This window comes from Phacochoerus africanus, chromosome 9, assembly GCF_016906955.1.
Source record: "Phacochoerus africanus isolate WHEZ1 chromosome 9, ROS_Pafr_v1, whole genome shotgun sequence".
Classification (NCBI taxonomy): domain Eukaryota; kingdom Metazoa; phylum Chordata; class Mammalia; order Artiodactyla; family Suidae; genus Phacochoerus; species Phacochoerus africanus.
The window spans coordinates 47638145-47659404 of record NC_062552.1 but is presented as its reverse complement, the minus strand read 5'-3'; the positions used below and the strand labels follow the sequence as shown (position 1 = coordinate 47659404).

At 46.4% G+C, this 21260-nt stretch overlaps 1 long non-coding RNA gene across 2 annotated transcripts in view; it reads left to right on the top strand.

The window, feature by feature from the left end:
- The window catches only part of LOC125136388 (uncharacterized), an 81832-nt gene that overhangs the window by 52488 nt on the left and 8084 nt on the right, over positions 1 to 21260 (top strand). Inside the window, exon 3 of one of the 2 annotated variants that reach the window (XR_007137171.1) lies at positions 13013 to 13147. The exons of the other annotated variant lie outside the window; for it this stretch is intronic. This is a non-coding gene — a long non-coding RNA (uncharacterized LOC125136388). Of the gene's footprint in view, positions 1 to 13012; positions 13148 to 21260 lie in introns of those variants that run through there. 2 annotated transcript variants of the gene reach the window in all.

The following is a 21260-nucleotide window of genomic DNA, read 5'->3' as shown; positions in this document are numbered from 1 at the left end:
GAGTTGAGTCTCAGTTTTTGTAACATTAAAATGGGTATAGAAATATTTAGCTCACTCAATGTCCTACTAGTATATGAGTTAATATAGGACAAGAGTTTGACATGAAATACCCTCAGGTGATATACTAGTCTCTGTATTGATTTGGGAAAATCTCCTATATTATTTATTTTTTTAATCATTTTTAAAATTGAAGTGTAGTTCATGTACGATATTATATTAGTTTAAAGTGTACAGTGAAAAGAATATATATATACTTTTTCAAATTATTTTTCATAATAGGCTATTATAAGATAGTGAATATAGTTCTCTGTGCTGTATAATAGGTCCTTGTTGTTTATTTATTTTATGTGTAGTGGTGTGTATCTATTAATCCTAAGCTCCCAATTTATCTCTCCCCCTCACCTGCCTTGCTATCCCTTTGATAACCATGAGTTTGTTTTCTATGTCTGTGACTCTATTTATGTTTTGTAAATATGTCCCTTTGTGTCATTTTTTTAGATTCCACATAGAGTGATAACATATGATATGGTCTTTCTCTGAATTACTTCACTTAATATGATGATCTCTAGGTCCATCCATGTTGCTGCAAATGTCGTTAATTTCTCTCTTTTTTTGTGACCATGTCGTATCCCGTTGTATGGATGTACCGCCTCTTCTTTATCCATTCATCTGTCAAAGGACATTTAGGTCATTTCTCTGTCTGGGCTATTGTCAATAGTGCTGCCATGAACATTGGGTGCTGTGTTATTCTTTTAAGACCCTACAAGAGCTTGAATTTTCAAAGAATGACTTAAGTGGTTTCTCACTTTCAGGACTAATGCAGGGAAATTGGTCAAACATCTTAACAAGACCATTAGCAATAATCCCAGGAAGAAAGACCTTACTGAAAGCTCCCAAACACCACATTCCTGATTTGAGGGGCTGGGAAACAGCGTGCTCTAGATGACGGCCAGATCTGGTCATGAGAATCTGCAGCTTCAAATCCATCCAGCCTAAATCTGTTAGCCTAGTAGATGAGACCTCCCATGACCTGGGTTGCTTCCCTCTTCACCCTCTCTTGCAATTTTCCTACACTCAACACATGTGCACACATGCATTTTATATTCTATTCTGATTCAGATTCTTCCAGTTACTCAAACCCAAAATGCTCTCATCACCGGGCCATTGAATACATGCTTTTTCTGTCCAGTACACACCTTCTTCAACTTCTTGCCTAACTTCTCACTTTAGAGGTTTTTTTCTCTGAGTGACATTCCTTGATGTCTCCAAAGCTGGATTAGCTGTGGTTCTGTGTGCTCCCATCCCATCCAGTGCTTAACTCCATGCAGGGCTCCTTCCATCATTATTGTCACGGTCAATTCATTTGTTTGTATTCTTGTCTAAACAGTAAACTCTTTGAGTATAGAACTCAGACACCACCCCTTATCACTGCACTGCCATACAGAAGACATCCAATCCATTCTTGATGTATAAATAGACTGGATATAAACATTTAGCATAAAAATCTGACCAATTTGTCCAAGCAGAAAATTTATAACGAGTAGTTGTGGGAAGACCAGGAAACAAGTTCATTCCAAATTTTAGAAGCTCTTGGACTCGAGTTAAATTAAGAGTTTGATCTTTGAGTTCCTGTTGTGGCTCAGTGGGTTAAGAACCCAACACAGTGTCCATGAATATGCTGGTTCCATCCCCAGCCTCACTCAGTGGGTTAAGGATCCAGTGTTGCTGCAAGCTTTGATGTAGGTCACAGATGTGGCTCAGATCTGGCATTGCTGTGGCTGTGGTGTAGGCCAGCAGCTGCAGCTCTGATTTGACCCCTAGCCTGGGAATTTCTATATGCCACAGGTGTGTCCATTAAAAAAAAAAAAAAATTGATCTTTATCCTGTGAGCAGTGAGGAGCTATTGAAATTTTGAACTCCACAAAATGACATAATTAAAATGTTTATTGAGGAATATTAATTTGGCTATGGAATGCTTGATAGAGAAGAGATTGCAGATGGGAGATTAGACTTGGACCTTCAATTTCTCTCATGGGAGGAAAATATCTGAGAAATAATTGACAAATGTTGCCCTTAAGAAGCTTTGTAAACTTCTTCATGGTGAGAACCAACTCTTATTTCTTATTTCTATCCATTTGTTAGTCTTATTCTTATCCACTGCCACCAGTACAATGGCTCAGATTTCATTGATGCTTAATAATTGTCACTAAGTAAATGAATGAAGTACGTGGAAAAGGAGAGGTGTGCAGGCTTTGGAAAGGAGGACTTGGTAAGACTTGACTGGTTGCCTCTGGAAAGGTGTCAAGTAGAAGACAGTCCCTTTGCTAGAAAAAGAGGAGACAGGAATAGGACCAGGCTTATGGAAGATTTGAGTCCAGGAATGCATACTATGTGTGGATCATTTTCTTAGAAGGGATGGACAAAAAGCAATTCATTCTCATAATATCCTTGGGCCTGAGAAGCAGTTCAAAAGCTCCCCTTCTCCTTCTCACCTTTAATGGCAGGAAGAAAGTTGCCAGGTGGTTGAGTGAGTCACCCAGTCATAAAGAAAGAGGCTGTCTTCAGAACAGAAGCCTGGCCTCCCTGACAGGGTTGTCTAGGACTAAGTCCATGCTGTCTCCTTACTTTGCACTAAAAAGCAAATTCTGTCCTTAAATAAGTGTATCATGACACTCTGGTTGTGAAACTTATGACTTGAACCTAGCCAGAACCCAGATTGGGACTTGAACCCACAGTTTTTAAATTAGAATCACTCACCTGGTGTCTGGACTTACTGAGGTTCGGGTTCTTTGTGCCTCAGTGCAGAAGGAATTCAGGGAGAGGCAAAGTGATAGGCGAGAAATAGGTTTATTAAGACAGGACACTTGTTGGAAGTTCTCTTCATGGCTCAGAGATTAATGATCCCAACTAGGATCCATGAGTATGCGGGTTCAATCCTTGGCCTCGTTCAGTGGGTTAAGAATCCAGCGTTGCCAGTGAGCTGTGGTGTATGTTTCAGATGCAGCTTGGATCTGGCATTGCTGTGGCTGTGGCGTAGGCCGGTAGCTGTAGCTTAGATTCAACCCCTGGCCTGGAAACTTCCATATGCTTCAGAGTGCGGCCCTAAAAAACAACAAAACAAAACAACAACAGGAGTTCCTGTCGTGGCTCAGTGGTTAACAAATCCAACTAGGAACCATGAGGTTGCAGGTTCAATCCCTGGCCTTGCTCAGTGAGTTAAGGATCCGGCATTGCCATGAGCTATGGTGTAGGTGGCAGACGCTGCTCAGATCCCACGTTGCTGTGACTCTGGCGTAGGCCAGCGGTGACAGCTCCGATTAGACCCCTAGCCTGGGAACCTCCATATGCCAAGGGAGCAGCACAGCAAATAAAAGGCAAGAAGGCTCTGCCCTGAGGATTAGGTGGGCCGCAGTTTTATAATCCAAGGGGGTTGGGGGTGGGAAAAAAACACCTCTTCCTCTTTCTTGGAGGAGGAGCTTCTCCTCAATATCTGGTGAGAGAGTATTCAACCCTATAAGGTCAAACTAGGACTGTCAAGGTGCGTATTCAAATCAGCAGAAGGGCAATCCTTAAACTCCTGCCCTAGGTCCTAAGGGTCATTGTCTTGCTGAACCTGAATGCAGGCCTTATTTTAATGACCTATGGCATATCTCAGGCTTTAATTTGTGTTTTGTAGTTAAGCAAGCCTGCTTCGTTCTGATGGCTTTCTTGAGCGATTATTAACTTATGGTGGTCTCCCAAAGTCCCCTGGGTTTCCCTCTCCATCCATGGTCCCCTATTGGGACTTCTACAACTACCTGTGTAACTATCCTGCTCCCTCCCATCAGCTGCACTACACACCCTTCAACTTTTTCACCTTGGTTGAAGGAGATGAAACTCTAACTGCCCGCTGTCGGAGGAAATAAAAAAGAGAATATAAGCACACAGTGCTCTTAGAATTCTCTGGTGGGCTGTTTTCAGGAAGCATTCTCTTGGGTAAAGAAGTGAAATGTGATGATAAAAAAAAAAAATAGGCTAAATTACAACTAAAGGAAAGGGTGCAAGTGAGGCCAGGTGATAAGTAGTCCAAACTGGGGTTAACTAAATGGTAATCACCCTCAAATCAGGTTTAATTAGGGGCTTTTTTTTTTTTTTTCCTTAGGCATAAGGATGTTAACTGTCACAGGTGCTTGACCTGGGGTCTGTGTCTGCCTGCCAGCTGGGAGCTGTATGCAGCCCTCCCAGCTGCCTCTTGTCTTCACAAATGCCCCAGCTGAGTCCCCTCATGCCAGTGAGACTGGCTGCATAGCACACAGGGCAGACTGTGGTTATTCATTCACACAAATATTTATAGAGGGCCTGCTCGCCTGACACTGTACTGAGTGTAGTGGAGGTAGGAAAAAACCATAAATTCCAACATGGGAAAAGCATTCCCTGAGCCTGACAGGAGTTTACCCTCTCCTCTGGCAGACAAAAATACATCACCTAAGGAGAAAAATAGCATAAAAAATTTTTTAAAACATTATAAAAACATGATAAGTGGTGCAGGCATCCCAGAACACTAGGCTAGGGCTTTACAACATATAGGAAAATTTAAAGGTGGTTTGAGTTTGTAGGGACAAAGACAGAGCTTATTTTTTGTTGGAAGAAAGATCTTATAGAGGAGGAAAGAGCTCACTTCTTTGGCTGTTGTTATCCAAACCTGGCCTGAGGCTAAGCTCAAGAGGCCGAATGAGTCACCAGAGATAAAACAATTAAACAACAGACTGCCTGGCTTGCACAACCCAGCATCCGGTCCTGAAGTCTTTTTCTCTGAATAGCCAGTTGTCCTGATGATCACAGAGCCTCAGCCTACCATTACATCCCTTATTGTTTTAAGACTTTAAATTTATTGCATTTACTGTTTTAGGACTGATAGGAACTTTTAGTTGTTATGCATGATTGCTGGATAATTACTGAGCAAATGGAAGCCAGCTCTCCCTAGCATTCTGGATTGTCAAGGAGAACCCCAGAGACTAAGAGAATATGCTAGACCTGATGGAGGATCCCAGTCCAAGGCTCTGACACCAGACAGGAGGTCCACTGCTCCCTTCTGAGAGGAGCCTTGGTTGGGAGGAAACACTCTGAGGGATACAGAGCGTTCCCTGTTCAGTCCCTCCATTTGGGAGCAGGGAAGACAACTTGGGGTCTAAAACCATGTGAAGTTTCCCATCTTCTTTTTCCCATCCAGAAAATGCAGGAAATTAAAACCCAACACGAGCTTACTTACACCATGGTTGTCATAGAACCTGGGCACTCACTCAAGACCTTTCTCCTGAAAGCCTAGGGCAGTTGTTTTAGCATAGTGAGAGGGGGGTCCCCATCGAGACAGTGGGGTCTGAGATGGGCAGGGGGGCAGGAGTGATTCCTTTTCACTCCAGCTTCATCTATTCTTGAAGTCTTCTCCACCCGTGTCCCCTGTGAGCCACCTTGGTCCCGGCCCCGCCCTCAGCTAATGCACAGCACTTGGCGATGCATGAATCATTCATCCACGTGAATTCCTCCTTTAATTGTCATAATCGCCTTCATATTCTCGGTACCTCCTTCGCGCCTGATACATGGCAAGGATTCATTAAATGTTTGCTGAAAGAATGAGTCCCTGGGAATTGTAGTTGGCAAAGTTGCGGCTTAGGGACATGTTTTTCAAAATAGGATTGTCAGAGCCCCAAAAAGATGTTTGGGGACCCTCATGAGAATGGGGTAGACGGTGTTCCCAAAGGCTCCATCTCCTCTTGTAACTGTCTGTGATCTGACTGGTTCTGCTTTTGTCTGTTTAAAAATTAGGGGTCCACATCTGGTTTTGCTAGAAAACTGCTAGAAAAATCCTAGCAGTGGGAAGAGGGGGTACAATATGGTACAATATCAGCAGGATATGATCACAAGATAAAGAGGAGTGAGGCATTCAGGAGAGTCTGAGCTTGGTAACAGCCTCAAGACAGCAGGCCAGGAGTTCCCATTGTAGCTCAGTGGTTAAGAACCTGAATAGTATACATGAGGACTCGGGTTTGATCCCTGGCCTAACTCAGTGGGTTAAGGATCTGGCGTTGCTGTGAGCTGTGGTGTAGGTCGCAGACGTGGCTCAGATCCCATGTTGCTGAGGCTGTGGTGTAGGTAGGTAGCTGCAGCTCTGATGTGATCCCTAGCCTCAGAACTTCCATATGCCCAAGTGTGGCCCTAAAAAGCAAAAAATAAAATAAAATAAAATAAATAAAATTTAAAAACATAAAAAAGACTTCAGGCCAGTAGAGAGAAATCCCCAAGGGGAGAAAGGTGGCCAGAGGGGTCTCTGAATCACTCCTCAACGACTTCCCCTTGGTCTTTGGCCACGGACTGGACTTCTTCAGACACCGAACATGGCCCCACTTCCTTCTCTTGCTCTTCCCACTCTCTTAATTTACACTGTGGTCACTCTTCCCTCAAATACAGCACACTATTTCCTGCCTCAGGATCTTTGCACGGACTGTTTCCTCTGCTTGGAAAACTTCCTTCCTCCTCTTTCCTGGGCCAGTCCTTCTTTAAGTCTCCACTGAAATGTCCCTGCCTGACAGCTGACCTCCCTCAACGTAGACCAGGCGGGAACCTTTATTCCCTGTATGTCTAACTTGGAGTGCTCCTCACCAATTGCAATATTCTATTGTCTGCTCATGAGTTTCCATGAGAGAAAGATGTTCAACGCTGTATTCCCTGTACCTGGGCCCAGGGTCACACAGCTAGGAGGTGCTCAGCAAATTCCTAACATGTGATTGGCAACCTCTGAGGTGGCCCTCGTTAATCCCCACTGCTGGTATTCAGGGCCTCGTGTAGTCTCCTGACCCTGAGAAACTTCTTTTGACCTACGGGGTATGGCAGCGTTGAAGGTATCTTCCATTCTTAGGTTACGAAAGATAGCAACTTCCGTCTTGCTGGTTACCATCTCAGCTTACGTGCTCTGATGAAGCAAGCTGCCAGGTCTCAGCTGCCACTGCAAGACCCTGAAACGAGGGCCCAGCCAAGCCACACCAGACTCGTGAGCCTCAGAAACCAAGAGATAATAAATGTGTATAGTCTCAAGTCACGAAATCTTGGGGTTAATTTGTCACACAGCAATATATCACTAATAAAATTTTTAAAAATGAGTAAATCAGAATATGAGTGAAACTAAAGACCTCGCCAAAGGAAGGGGTGCTTAAGACTCAGGGGGAACCGTCTGAGGTGCTCAGGCAAAGACATTTGCTAATGCTTCCCGTTTGTTTTTTCTGGCTACAAAATCTGAAGTTGGGATTCAGGCGAAAACTCTTCCACAGTTTTCAGAATCAGAATTTCACCAGATCAGTGGACATTTTATATGCCCAGGTACCAGGTACCGTCTGATTGTCACACATGAGAATTTGTGTTTGTGGATAAATGTAAAAGAAAAAAACTATCCTTGGGAGTTCTCTGATGGCCTAACAGGTTAAGGTTCCTTCGTTCTCACTGCTATGGCCCTGGTTGCTGTTGTGTGGTGGGAACTTCCCTGGCCTGGGAACTTCCATATGCTGCCTGTGTGGCAAAAAAAAATTTTTAACATTTTTTTTAAATTAAAAAAATAAAAAGGAGTTCCTGTTGTGGCTCGCTGGAAATGAATCTGACCAGAATCTACTAGGACACAGGTTTGATCTCTGACCTCGATCAGTGGGTTAAGGATCTGGCATTGCTGTGAGCTGTAGTGTAGGTGGCAGACACAGCTCAGATCCTGCATTGCTGTGGCCGTAGTGTAGGCCTGTGGCTACAGCTCCAATTCGAACCCAAGCCTGGGAACCTGCATATGCTGTGGGTACAGCCCTAAAAAGACAAATCAAATAAAATAAAATAAATAAAATAAAATAAATAAAAATATGAGAGAACCTGAAATAAATGTTGCAACTCTCATTAAAAAAAAAAAAAATTCCTTAGGATGCCAATTTGGATCTGATTCTTGTCAAAATGAACAGCCTGGCCTGGGCGGGGGGGGGGGGGGGACTTTATTTTAAATGGCTGTATTTTAAGTCTTGATCCCAGTGACCCTCTCAAAGTATCTCTGTCTCATGTGCATTTGGCTGCAAGAAGAGCCTCATGTGATTTTGAAAATGGAAATAGCACTAATTAACTGGAATGGGTTAGTAATATTGTATATAGTCTAGATATAAATTATATAAAGTCCTTGCTAGAGCTATAAATACCAGCCTTATCAATAACTCTCATAATTTAGAATTTCCCAATGCATTTCAATTCACCTTTTCCTTAGACTGATTTCCTTGCTTCAGAGTAATAAAAAGGTGCCCAAAAACATAATTGATATACTTTAAAGTGCATTCGTGTTGCAACATCCAATTTTAATGGAGGTCTACAAAGAAGTTCCCTTCCTACCTTCTTAAATCTCATATTTTTTCCTGCCCAGTTACACATGGGAAATAGAATTGCCTTTTGAGTTTCCCTGGGTTAAGCTTATTTCAATTGGGACTACTAATTACTTGATCACCATGGCATTGTAACCTGCCCTGACATTTAAAATTTATTTGCTCTCAAATAAAGGGCATTTGTTTTTCCTGTTATTTATAATCATTTTCTTAATCTCCTAGCAGCCAAATCCCATTTCAGTTGCTCATTATGAAAACTCATGTTTGCTCTGTGAAAATGCAGAATTGCATATAATGGCATGATGTACATTTGTGTGTATCCAAAAAGAAAGGGAGGAATCTGAATGGTGAAATCTTGAACTTAAAGATGAGTTAACAGACTGCCTATTGGAGTCACGAACTTTCCAAAATCATAATTTGCAGAGGGATGCATTACACTATTAGACTGTTGGTTGCCAGGCCAGGATTCTTAAAGCTGCAGTTTTAGAGGCCACCGTCAAAAAGTAACAGATCAGAAATTAAGATAAAGGGAGTACACTGGGGCTGGAGCCTTACACACGTGTTAGGCTCAGGTGAGCTAAGAAAACAGTTCTTGACTGTCTCTCGAATCCTTGCCCGCTGAATTACCTTAATCTGCTGCAAGAATTCAAACAATACTCAAGGGGAAATACTCAGGCTTTCTGATTTTGTTGCCTTCTCTGTTTCCCAAGGGTGAGATTTTGTTGCCTTCTCCTCTGTTTCCTCTGTTTTTCCAAGGGGAGGGGCGTGTTAACTGAACCATCCCACTATGATGTGAAAGGGGTTCTAGAATCCAAGACGCGTCCCTGGTGTGCCGATCCCCAACGTTGCCCACTGCTCCCTCTCTGCTGACCTTTACAGCAGCTAAGTTGACTGGTGATACGCTTCATCTGATCTCTTGGCCAGAGTTTGGGGCTGATTCCTGGCTGCTTAGCTTCCACAGCCTCTTGCTGGCGTTAAACCCGCAAGGCATGTCCTCTGTCTTGCCCCTGGTCCGGGGGATTAGCCCATGACCCCTGCTGTAGCGTCATCTGCCCCTATCATAGCCAGCCACTCTCAACTCAGCTCCCTCCTCCCCTCTGCCTTCTTGAGGGGACTTCCGAGGCCCCTGCCATGCCACGTGGGAACTTAAATGGTTGCTCTGTCACCAGGCCTGCTGAGGAGTGGCTGCCTCCTGGGTTTGGTGTGGGGCAGTTGCAAGGCAACCTCATCCCAGAGTCCAAGCCCTGAATTGAAACAAACAAAACCAAAATGACCCTGCCCTTGGCATTCCTCTCCCCAACTCCCCAGACTTCCCCTGAAAGAGAGATGAAGAACCATGTGATTTACTTCCTGCCTCACATGAATTTCCTCGTCCCTCTATCCACTCAGGTGGAAGGGAGAACTTTCTTTTATTTTCCCTTTCTGAGCACCTGAGATCTCCTCTGTATTGTACCGTCCTCCTTGCCGACTCCAGCCCTGAGACTTGATGACTGATGGCATATGAGAAAGACCCACTTACCCATAAAGGAGCTGATTTAGGAGGCATCTGAAAAATATCCTACCTCTTCCATAAGTTAATGGGGAATAAATCATCTAATTTGGAATGAAAATTATAGGGTTTTTTTTTCTTGGTCTTTTTGCCTTTTTTAGGCCACTCCTGTGGCATATGGAGGTTCCCAGGCTAGGGATCTAATTGGAGCTGTAGATGCCGCCTATGCCAGAGCCACAGCAACGCCAGATCCGAGCCGCATCTGTGACCTACACCACAGCTCATGGCAATGCCAGATCCTTAACCCACTGAGCAAGGCCAGGGACCGAACCTGTGTCCTCATGGATACTAGTTGGGTTCGTTAACCACTGAGCCACGATGGGAACTCCTATTTTCAGATTTTTGAGGAACCTCCACACTGTTCTCCACAGTGGCTGTACCAATTTACATTCCCGCCAGTGATGTAAGAAGGTTTAAAGGAGTGAATTTTATTTTTTTTTATTATTTATTTATTTATTTGTCTTTTTGTCTTTTTAGAGCCACATCTGCTCAGCATATGGAGGTTCCCAGGCTAGGGGTCAAATCGGAGCTGTAGCCCCCAGCCCATGCCTCAGCCACAGCAACATGGGATTCGAGCCACATCTGTGACCTACACCACAGCTCACAGAAATGCTGGATCCTTAACCCACTGAGCAAGGCCAGGGATCAAACCGGCAACCTCATGGTTCCTAGTCAGATTTGTTTCCACTGCGCCACAACAGGAACTCCACGAGTGAATTTTATTTTATGCAAATTAGACCTAAATAAACCTGACTTTTACCAAAAAATGATGAGCTTTCACATTTTCAAGATAATACCTGACATGTATTAAATAGTATATCATCCTACCACCTGGCACTAGCTCATTCAGTCCTCAAAAGGACGGTATTCGGAGGGTAGTATTGTTAACGTCATTTCCATCTTACTGATAAAGGAACTGAGACCTAGAAAAGTTAAGTGCTTGCCCAAGACCACACAGTGCGTACAGCTGGGATTCATGCCCAGAGAGATCTGATGTCAAAGCCTGTGGGTTTCACCGCTATGTGAGATGGCCTCTCAAGTAAGTCCCGGCTGATAAATATTTAAGAGATCAACTGGTAATGTTTATGTTTGCTTACAACTTACCCTTCCTAGAGTTTTTTTTTTGGTTCAATCATATTTGTTCTCGAGTCAGAAAGTAAGTGGTACCACCACACACACACACACACACACACACACACACACACTCCCAGGAACGTATTTCTCCAGTTGCCCCAGTTTGCATCCTCAGTTACTGAGAGACCCATTCCCAGCCATATCACCAGAGGGCCTGGAATGAATCAGAGATGGAAGACTGTTGGTTAGGAGGATCCCTGGAAAGTCTAGGGATTGCGTCGCCCACATCCCCTGACCAGGCCCCCAAGCTATACTCTCAACTGGGGGTCTTGCAGTTCCAACCCAGATACCACTGCAGCCTGACAACAAAGATAGCAGACTTCTCCTCCACCTGTAGATACGTTCCCTTCTCAAGTTCGAATTCACTTATCCTGGGTCTGAGATCCCCAGCCTGTTCTGCCTCTGACAGCACATGAATGAAGCACTGTTTTCATTAGTTGCTGGTGCTAGCACATCCAGAAATCCAGATTTCTGAGTCTTCCTAGCTGCTTTTATCTGGCAGAATGCTTTCCATAATCAATGACGGAGCTGATGTGGGACAGTGTTGAGATATGGCAAACTCGTGGGAACTCGGGGCTGCTGCTTTTCTCTTTCTTTCTTTCTTTTTTTTTTTTTTCTTTTTTGGCTGCCCTGCAGCATATGGAGTTCCCTGGCCACAGATCAGATCCAAGCTGCAGTTTTGACCTAAACCAAAGCGGCTGCAACACTAGATCTTTAAGCCACTCTGCTGGGCCGGGGATCGAACCTGCGTCCCATCTCTCCCAAGAGGCCGCTGATGCCATTGTGCCACAATGGGAACTCCTCAGGGCTGGTTCTTGTGGAGGATAAGGGGCATGGAAGCCCACATCTAGTGTTCTGGTTCTCCCAGCCTGGTACCTGTGCTTCAGAGCACACTCATTATCAGCAAGGCTATCAGGCAATGTACATTATTTCAACAGAAGCTTTGGGCATGTGCTGACTCCAGAGCAGGGAGGTTTAACTGCTCACGTATCACTTTGCTCAGCCAGGGACCTTGGATCAGAAGTAGATATAGTAAAAACATGCTGAAAGGACAGTGATTCACAGAAGCAAATACCACCTCATGTTTTCTCTTATCTGCTTTACTCGGGGAGCAGTTTGGTCCTCTGACATTGCCGATGAGTCACCCATGCCCACAGGGGTGGAGGAAGATGCACTGCAATAGAGGAAAGACCACGTAGGCCACAGCCTCACTCATCTGTCATCGATCTTTTTGGGGTGCCTCGACTCCAGGGCAGAGGTGCTTATATTGGGTGATTTGAAGGTCTGCCATCTTGAAAATGCGCTTGCCCCTCATTCTCACTTTTAAGCATATCAGTATATTTGGTCAATTTATGATAAGATGCAATGCTGAGACAAGGTTGGGTAAGTCTGGATGGGGATGGTCAGAGGGGGAGTGGCCTGGGGGTCAGACTCGGTGAGGCCTTAGCTAGGAAGCCTCCCTTGAGCTGATAAAGAGCCTCAGGGAGGCGCTCTGGAGGCCAGGGACATCTTGGCACTGAAAACGGAGGATCAAAAATAGTTAAGAAAAGACTTAGGGGGAGTTCCCGTCGTGGCGCAGTGGTTAACGAATCCGACTAGGAACCATGAGGTTGCGGGTTCGGTTCCTGCCCTTGCTCAGTGGGTTAACGATCCGGCGTTGCCATGAGCTGTGGTGTAGGTTGCAGACGCGGCTCGGATCCCGTGTTGCTGTGGCTCTGGCGTAGGCCAGTGGCTACAGCTCTGATTCAACCCCTAGCCTGGGAACCTCCATATGCCGCGGGAGCGGCCCAAGAAATAGCAACAACAACAACAAAAAAAGAAAGACAAAAAAAGAAAAGAAAAGACTTAGGGGAGAAATTTTGCCTGTTCACAGTTTCACCTGGAATACAGACCATCTGCGCCAAACTGTTACCAGTTGTTTACACCTGCATGTAAAGGAGTTTTCCCTTTTTTCTAGAGGAAGCGGTGAAAATACAGGACACCTAATGGGCAGGGTCGTGGTCTGGGTCAACAAAGGATTCCAAGGAATGAAGACCGGAGACTTGGCCAGTGTCAGAGTTCCTGCTGTGGCTCAGCAGGTTAAGAACCCAGCAGAGTGTCTGTGTGGATGTGGGCTCAATTCCTGGCCTCCCTCACTGGGTTAAGGATCTGGCATTGCCGAAAGCTGCAGTGTACATCAAAGACTTGGCTGGGATCTGGCGATGCCGTGGCTGCGGCATAGACCTGCAGTTGCAGCTCTGATTCAGCCCCTAGTCTGGGACCTTCCATATGCCACAGGTGCGGCTGTAAAGAGGAAAAAACAAAACAAAACAATGTCACTTATATTTACCTTTTCAACCTGAGCATGAAGGATGAAGACTATTCAAATCTGAATGGGCCTGGCCTGATCAACAGAGAGATCAGTCAGGACAGTAACAGAAGGTCAGTCTTCATTCTGGACCAAAGGGTGGAGGGACTGGAAAAGGCAGCCTGTCTGGAATTTTATTTGCGCAAGCACTAGAAATCAGCTGTGTGAAACCTATAATGCCATCCTATATGAGTAAACAAAAAACATCGCTACGTTTAGAGTCGTCCCTTTTTCCTGTTTCTTAGTAATCTGTCCTGTTGTTTCAATCCTCCTAAATCTTGTTGCTTCAATATTCTTTTATTCTATTGAACAAATCGGTATTGGTGACAGCGCATGCAAACTTCTTTGCAAGGCCTGTTGCTACTAGTGGGGGAAAAAATTACAATTTCCTAAAATTGCTCTGTGCTTTATGCTCAGACCATTATGAAAGAAACATTGGGGTATGCAATAAAATGAGTACCTACTGTATACAAACAACAGCCTGGTAAGGAGAGGAGGGTGTTTATCCAAAGCTATGCTGCCCTGGCTCTTCCGAAGACTGGTAATCCCTGATGGGAAAGAAGCGCCTTGGAAGGGAAACTGAATTACGGGAGCTTGCATTTCCCTGATTAATCCCACTCTCTCCAACCACTCTCCCCAACCTGTCTTTTCTCATTTATAAAATGCATCTGCTCACACCTCATTGATTTAGGTAGTCTGCTCATTGATTTGTAAACATGGATCAAGGTGCCAGACCATCATTTATGCAAACTGGCCTTGCTCACAGATACAGAAACTAAGATAAATCAGGCCTTGGCCCACAAGCGGTCAGGGTGACCTCAGGAAGCAGAAGCCAGGGCTCCCCACAGGCCGATTCTCTCCCTCCTTCAATGCCAAATGGTGACTCAACGCCGACCTGCCCTGCCAGCTTGGTTCTCTCAGCTCCAGAAGGTTCTTATCTCCCTTCCATACCCAAAGGTTCAGTTATCTGTGGAGTGTAACTGTCTATACAGTATTAGCTCTTAGATGTTAAAGCTTCCATTCTGGTTTCTAGCACCAGGGAAAAGGCCTGTGGACTTCTACAGTCTAGAATGTTTCAAGTTTAGCCTTAAAAAAAAAAGTAAATTTGGGAGATACAAAAAAGCACAAAGAAACAAAGAACCCATAAAATTTGCCTTTAGCCATGTTTTCTAGCAATTGTTATGCATATACACCTTTAAGAATGTATTTTAGGTCGAGTTCCCACTGCAGTGCAGTGGGTTAAGGGTCCAGCATTGTCACTGCAGCAGTTTGGGTCGATGCTGTGGTGAAGTTTCAATCCCTGGCCTAGCAACTTCCACATGCTGCAGGTGTGGCAAAAAAAGAAAAGAAAAGAAAAGAAAAAGAATGTATTTTAGAGTAAAACCTGGTAATTGTAATACTGTTGTTTCTGCTTGTTGTTTAAGATTTCCCAAGACTCTTGATGAAATCTTCTTCATCCTTTGCAGGCACTGCCCTCTGACCCAATCAAGTGTAAGACCATTCCTGCATTCCTAGTGGGGTGGGGAGAGGAAGTGATTACAACTCTAAATACAGTATAGCAGTCCTTTCCCAATTATTTGGGATTATGTAGGATGCTTCCAGGAAATTCAATTCCCCTGCTGTATTTTAGGTTTTTGGCAGGTGCATGTGTGTGGAAGAGTATTTCTAGCACGGAAGACAAACCACAGTTGGGATGGTGAGGGAGGGTGGGGGCGGAGGGGGGACACATGGGAAACAGACTCCCCCCTAGACCTAACTGTTGAGAATCTGCATTCTCAGGAGATCCCCAGGTGCCCCCAAACTGTGCACCTGAAGCTTGACAAGCTCTGGCCTGTGGAGTCACTCTGTGGCCTTTCTCAGGTGGTACTGATTGTCAGGATTTATACATAACGGTCACCCCTCTTGATGCTGAAATTAGCAATAAAAATGCCACCTCTATGGGAGTAAACACCTTTTGCTCAAGCCATAACCTGCATTCTTCTGGGGAAATTCTGTATTACCTTCTCAAGGCCCTGGAGAGTTGCAGGGGCTCCAAGAGGAAGTCACAGGAGGTGGTCAACCTTTTCTTTTGCCTCCCTCTGTAAGTCCACTTCAGGGTCAGAGCTGTGCACTTGCAGCCCCTTAAGTCACAGTAAATCATTTGCCCAGGGGCACCGCGAGATTCACAACAGAGTTCTTCAAATTCTGTTGGGAAGAACTCCACCGCGCCTTCCACCCCCCTCCACACCACCACGCCTGCCCTATTTCCAGCCTCCACTGATTCATTTAACCTTGGTGCACCCACAGGGCCCCTAGGGTGGCAGCGGGGGCGGGGGGGGGTGGGGAACATACGTGGGCTCCACAGATTGTGAGGACCCTAATCACGCAAGCAGGGATCAAGGAAGCTCCGGGTACCGGGCTGCCGAGAGTGGGGAAGAAGAAGCCACACAAGCCGACACAGTCTTGGGCGTCTCTGGATGACCAGAACAGCTGCGTGTGCCTCGGAAGGTGTGCTAGCCCTGCCTGGGCAAAGCCCCCAAGGGCTGCTTCCATTAGCCTCTGCTTGACAGTCCCAACCGGGAAGGTGTTCCCAGGCTGTCGGAAGCATCTGCGAAGAGCAGTATCCGCCCTCCCAGGACTCGCTGCTCCCGCCCGAAGTGTCACAGACTTGAAAGGTGTCGCAAAGCCTTTGTGCCCGGAGAACCTTGGCTGCCTCAGGCTTCTGGCATCAGGTCCCCCTCTATATCTTCGGCAACATCAGATTATCCCGCTGGCGCCCGGCCCTGGCCTTGGTACTCCAGCTCTCACCTGGCATCTCTCCTCTCCCAAGCTTGGCATCCTAAGCTGTTATGTCAGATCTGCAAATCCTTCCTTGGGAGCATATGGGACCCTTTTGGGGCTCCAGTGCCTGTGGCAACAGGGAGAAGGATGAAGGATGGTTAGGAATGGCTTCTTCCTGGCCTTTGGAGAACTTATAAACATCACCCTCACCCTGGCCACCTGGTTTAGAAAGCAAGCAACTGCGGTGGTCATCTTTTTTCTAGAGGTTATGGTGCATAAGGGGTTGAAAACTCAGGCCTTGAGTTTGCAGAAGGCTGTACTCAAGTCCTGACTCCCCATCAATAGCTGGGTGATTCAGCTGTAAAATGGGGACCACGGAGTTCCCGTTGTGGCTCAGGGGTCATGATCCCGACTAGTATCCACGAGGACTCGGGTTTTATCCCTGGCCTTGCTCAGTGGGTTAAGGACCCAGCACTGCTGAAAGCTGTGGTGTAAGTCACAGATGCGGCTTGGATCTGTCCTGGCTGTGGCTGTGGTGTAGACCGGCAGCTACAGCTCTGATTCGACCCTTAGCCAGGGAACTTCCATGTGCCTCAGTGGTGGCCCTAAAAAGACACAGACACAAAAACCATAAACTGGGGATCACAAGACCTGCTTCAAAGCTTCTGATGAGGATTATATGAGGTGCTGGATGGAAAGCACTTAGCACAGTGCCTGGCACTTAGCGACTGCTCAGTGAAAGGTAGCTGTAGTCATTGTTGTTATTATTACCTAAAAATGGACAGCAATCAGGCCAGATAACCCAATTAGTCAGTTCTATAACCCCTAAAGCCTGGGTTTCCATTCTGGATCTGCCTTGAATCACCATGTTGGTCTCCATTTCCTCATCTAAGGTGCCGACACTATCTGGAGTTCTGTTCCTATTGTAGCTAATGCTTATCCACGTGAACTGAATACCAGGCACTGTTGTTAGTCCCTTCTTATGCAAGTAACACTTCTTGGGTTAATTCATTTCATCCTTGGCACATCCCTGTTTGAGAGATGAGGAACCGAGGCACAGAGGTGAGGGTCAAGAGTACCCAGGGTCAAGCAGCCAATAACAGACGGAGCAGAGATTTTAATCCAGGTGGTCTGGCCCCAGAGCCTGCACCGTCCACCTTTCTTACTGGGGTGAATGAAATAGTATATTGATTATGAAAGTGCTTTGGGAGTGAAAAGTGTGATATGAACACGAGATATTTCTCCTATTCATCCGAGTCTCTTGGTATTTGCTCTTCAGCTGGGATCCTTAATCTTCCCTGGCAGGGCATGGGGTAGGGGGGCCTCTTTAGCTTTTCCTGAATCCTTTTACTCACTGGATGTTATGAGCTGAATTGTGTCTTCCTCAAAAATATAAGTTGAAATTCTAGCCCCCAGGATCTCAGAATGTGATCATATGTGGAAAAAAGGTCTTGGGAGTTCCCATCGTGGCTCAGTGGTTAATGAATCTGACTAGGAACTTTTTTTTTTTTTTGGTCTTTTTTTTTTTTTTGTCTTTTTAGCCCGAACCCATAGCATATGGAGGTTCCAGGCTAGGGGTCTAATCAGAACTGTAGCCGCCAGCCTACACCATAGCCACAGCAATGGCAGATCCAAGCCACATCTGTAACCTACACCACAGCTCACGGCATCACCGGATCCCGAACCCACTGATCGAGGCCAGGGATCGAACCTGCAACGTCATGGTCCCTAGTTGGATTTGTTTCTGCTGCGCCACGACAGGAGCTCCCGACTAGAAACCTAGAGGTTGTGGGTTCAATCCAGGCCTTGCTCAGTGGGTTAAGGATCCAGCGTTGCCACGAGCTGTGGTGTAGGTCACAGATGCTGCTCAGATCCCAAGTTGCTGTGGCCCTGGCCTAGGCCAGCGGCTACAGCTCCAATTAGACCCCTAGCCTGGGAACCTCCATATGCCGCGGGTGCGGCCCTAGAAAAGACAAAAAAGAAAAAAAGAAAGAAAAAAGGTCTTGGAGTTCCTGTCGTGGCATGGTGGTTAATGAATCCGACTAGGAACCATGAGATTTCGGGTTCGATCCCAGGCCTCGCTCAGTGGGTTAAGGATCCAGCATTGCCACGAGCTGTGGTGTAGGTCGAAGATGAGGCTCAGATCCCACATTGCTGTGGTTCTGGCGTAGGCTGGCGGTTACAGCTCCGATTCAACCCCTAGTCTGGGAACCTCCATGTGCTGCGGGAGCAGCCCTAGAAAAGGCAAAAAGACAAAAAAAGAAAAAAGGTCTTGACAGAGGTTATCAAGCTAAAATGAGGTGACTTAGGGTAAGCCCTAATTCAGTGTATCCTTATAAGAAGGGGAAATTTGGACTGAGATACACACCGGGGGACAACTACTTGAAGTCGCAGGAGAAGGCCATGTGGATGTGAAGACAGAGGACTGGTGTCGTCCCTAAGCCACGGATGACGGAGGTCACCAGAAGCTAGGAGAGAGGCACTGAAAAGATCCTTCAGGGGCTATAGAGGGAGCATAGCCCCGCCAACCCCTTGATCTTGAACTTCTAGCCTGCAGAATTGTGAGATGAAAAATGTCTGTTGCTCTAAGCCATCGAGTCTGTGGCAATTTGTTCGGCAGCCCTGGGAGATGAAAACACTGACTAAGATCAAGGGGATGGAGATGAGTGGGAAAGTCAAGGCTGACAATGGGGAGTTCCCCCTGTGGCACAGTGGGTTTAGAATCCGATTGCAGCAGCTCAAGTCACTGCAGAGGCACAGGTTCGATCCCCAGCCTGGCACCACTGCTGCTCAGATTCGATCCCTAGCCCAGACACTTCCATATTCCACAATAATAATTGTTTAAAAAGGCTGACAATGGGTGCTAAGAGGTTGCTGAGAGGGGCCCAGTACCCCCATGTGTGTGTGTGTATGTGTGTGTGTGTGTACATGTGCATGTGTGCACTTCGACAGTGAAAACTGATCTCTGGGCTCATCAAGCCTGCAGAGCCTTCCTCTGTAAGGTCACATGAGAGGCAAAGTGAACATTAAATGTGAATCAGGGAGGGAGAGAAGTCTTCTCCGTGAGCACAATTCATCGAATCCCACGCCTTTGTTCTGCAGCAGAGGATGTGAGAATCGGGGGGCCGGGTTTCCAAAACCCTCTCCCCAGTGAACAGCACCAGTGGGGGCACGGATGAACTCTGACCCACAGCCCCGTGGTGAGGTTGTGCTGCCTCCCTGACCCTCAGGGCCTGCTTCTGGTTGACACACAGGAATTCACTTTTCTGCTGTTACAACTTATTTCACACAATTATACTGTTTTTCTTTTCTTTTCAATTTTCAATGAAATATATCAGACACAGATATGTCACAGATCCCAGGTGGCCATGACAGTGTGTCTGCATCCGTGTAAGTGGTACCCAGACAAGGAATGAGTACATTACCGCACCCTGAGGCCTCCTGCCCCCGTGCCCCCACCCCCTGCCCCGCTACTGGCGCCAACAAAGGAACCACTATCCTGACTTCTGACATCACAGATGGATTTGCCTGTTTTTGAGCTGATATGAATGGAATTCACAGTCCTCCTTTGTTCCTGCCTTCATTCTCCACACCGTATGTTTGTGAGATTTCTTTGCACCTCGCATATGGAGTGGTTCACTCCCACTGCCAGAGAGAAGTCCGTGCTTCTGGTCTTTTGAACCAAATCAAGAGGTACACAGAGAGAGGTGTCCTGGAAAAACTCAAGCTGGTCCTGAAAAAAGAAAAAAAAGTTAAAGTCACCCAATTGCTGAAATGAGAGCAAAACAACTTAATCTTTTCAAATTGGATCTAATTCATTGGCCATCTACTAAAAGCCACTTTCCAGGTCACTCCCAACCCGCTCTTTCTTTCCCCTTTCTCTGGGATGTGTCACCCTGGGATGACCCAGCCTGGACTTAGGGGATCGGGTTGGAGGTTAACTAGCTGGGGGTTACCTGGGTGAACCCCTCTTGACCCCAGAGTCACTCAAAGCCTGGACTCTCCCTCGCTTGGCTAGTAGGGTCCCTGTTCCTTCAGCAGCGTCATAGCCAGCTTCACCCACAGTCGGAGAGGCTGCCGGCACATCTGAGTTTTCAAGTTATTCCTTGTGTCTGAATCAGCCTCAGATAAAAATCCTGGAGCCTCAGGCTCGCCAGAGGCAGAGTGGAGTCCCTGGAAGGGGGCTGGTCCTCTGCTGAGTCTGTCCTCTTGCAATTGGCTAAGAGCCACTCCCACAACTTGCTGGGGTTCTGGCCTTCATTCTTAAGAGTGGCTTGGCTGAAAAGGGGCTGCACCCCCTTCCCTCATCTTTCCATGCCAGACCACAATTGGTCTGACTTCTTTCTGGGGTCTTCCCTTTCGCTGATAGCAATGACCTAATTCCAAAATGCAGTTCAGGAAGCTCAGATGCAAATCAGTGGGTCTGCTGTCCAGAGCCTGAGTCCATATATGGTCCAGTCTCTAAGCTGGGACAGGGATGGTGCTGGGCGCAGAGCGGCACAGTGATTCTTCAGCCGTCCCTCTCCCTGCCCTGAGCTGCGCCTGCCCACTCCAGTTTCCAGTGACGTCAGCACTGCACCCTTAACAAAAGGTTAGGACAGCCCCAGCCCAGCCCTGCTTTGTGCCTTTGGGAGCAGCAATCCAGTTGTTTCTCTTCAGGCTCCCTAGTTTCTAGGGGTCTGTCCTTTTTGGAACATAATAGAATAACAAGTTAAACCGTGTTTTTTCTTCAGTACAGCTCTGGTTGTGGGAATGGTCAGGGGGAGGCCAGGAGAGAGGACAGTCAGAGTTCCCGGGGCCAACTCCAGCCCAGTTGCTGAGGACTGTTTTGAACTGGAAGCAGTCGCAGGGCCCCACCCTGGCACTGGGCAGAGTTCAGTTTTCATAGACCTTAGTTAGAGCCTTGGCTCTTCTTTGGTCTCCACCCTCAGCTAGTTTCTATTTGTTTGGCCTTCTGTGAAGTATGAGCCGTGGAACTAGGACCTTCTCAGACACTGGAAAGAATCCGAAGTCTGGTTACCAGCTCTACTCAAAGCTCATTAGTGGATGATCGTGTTTTTTTATTAGCATCCTCACCACCATTCTAGAACCAATTAAA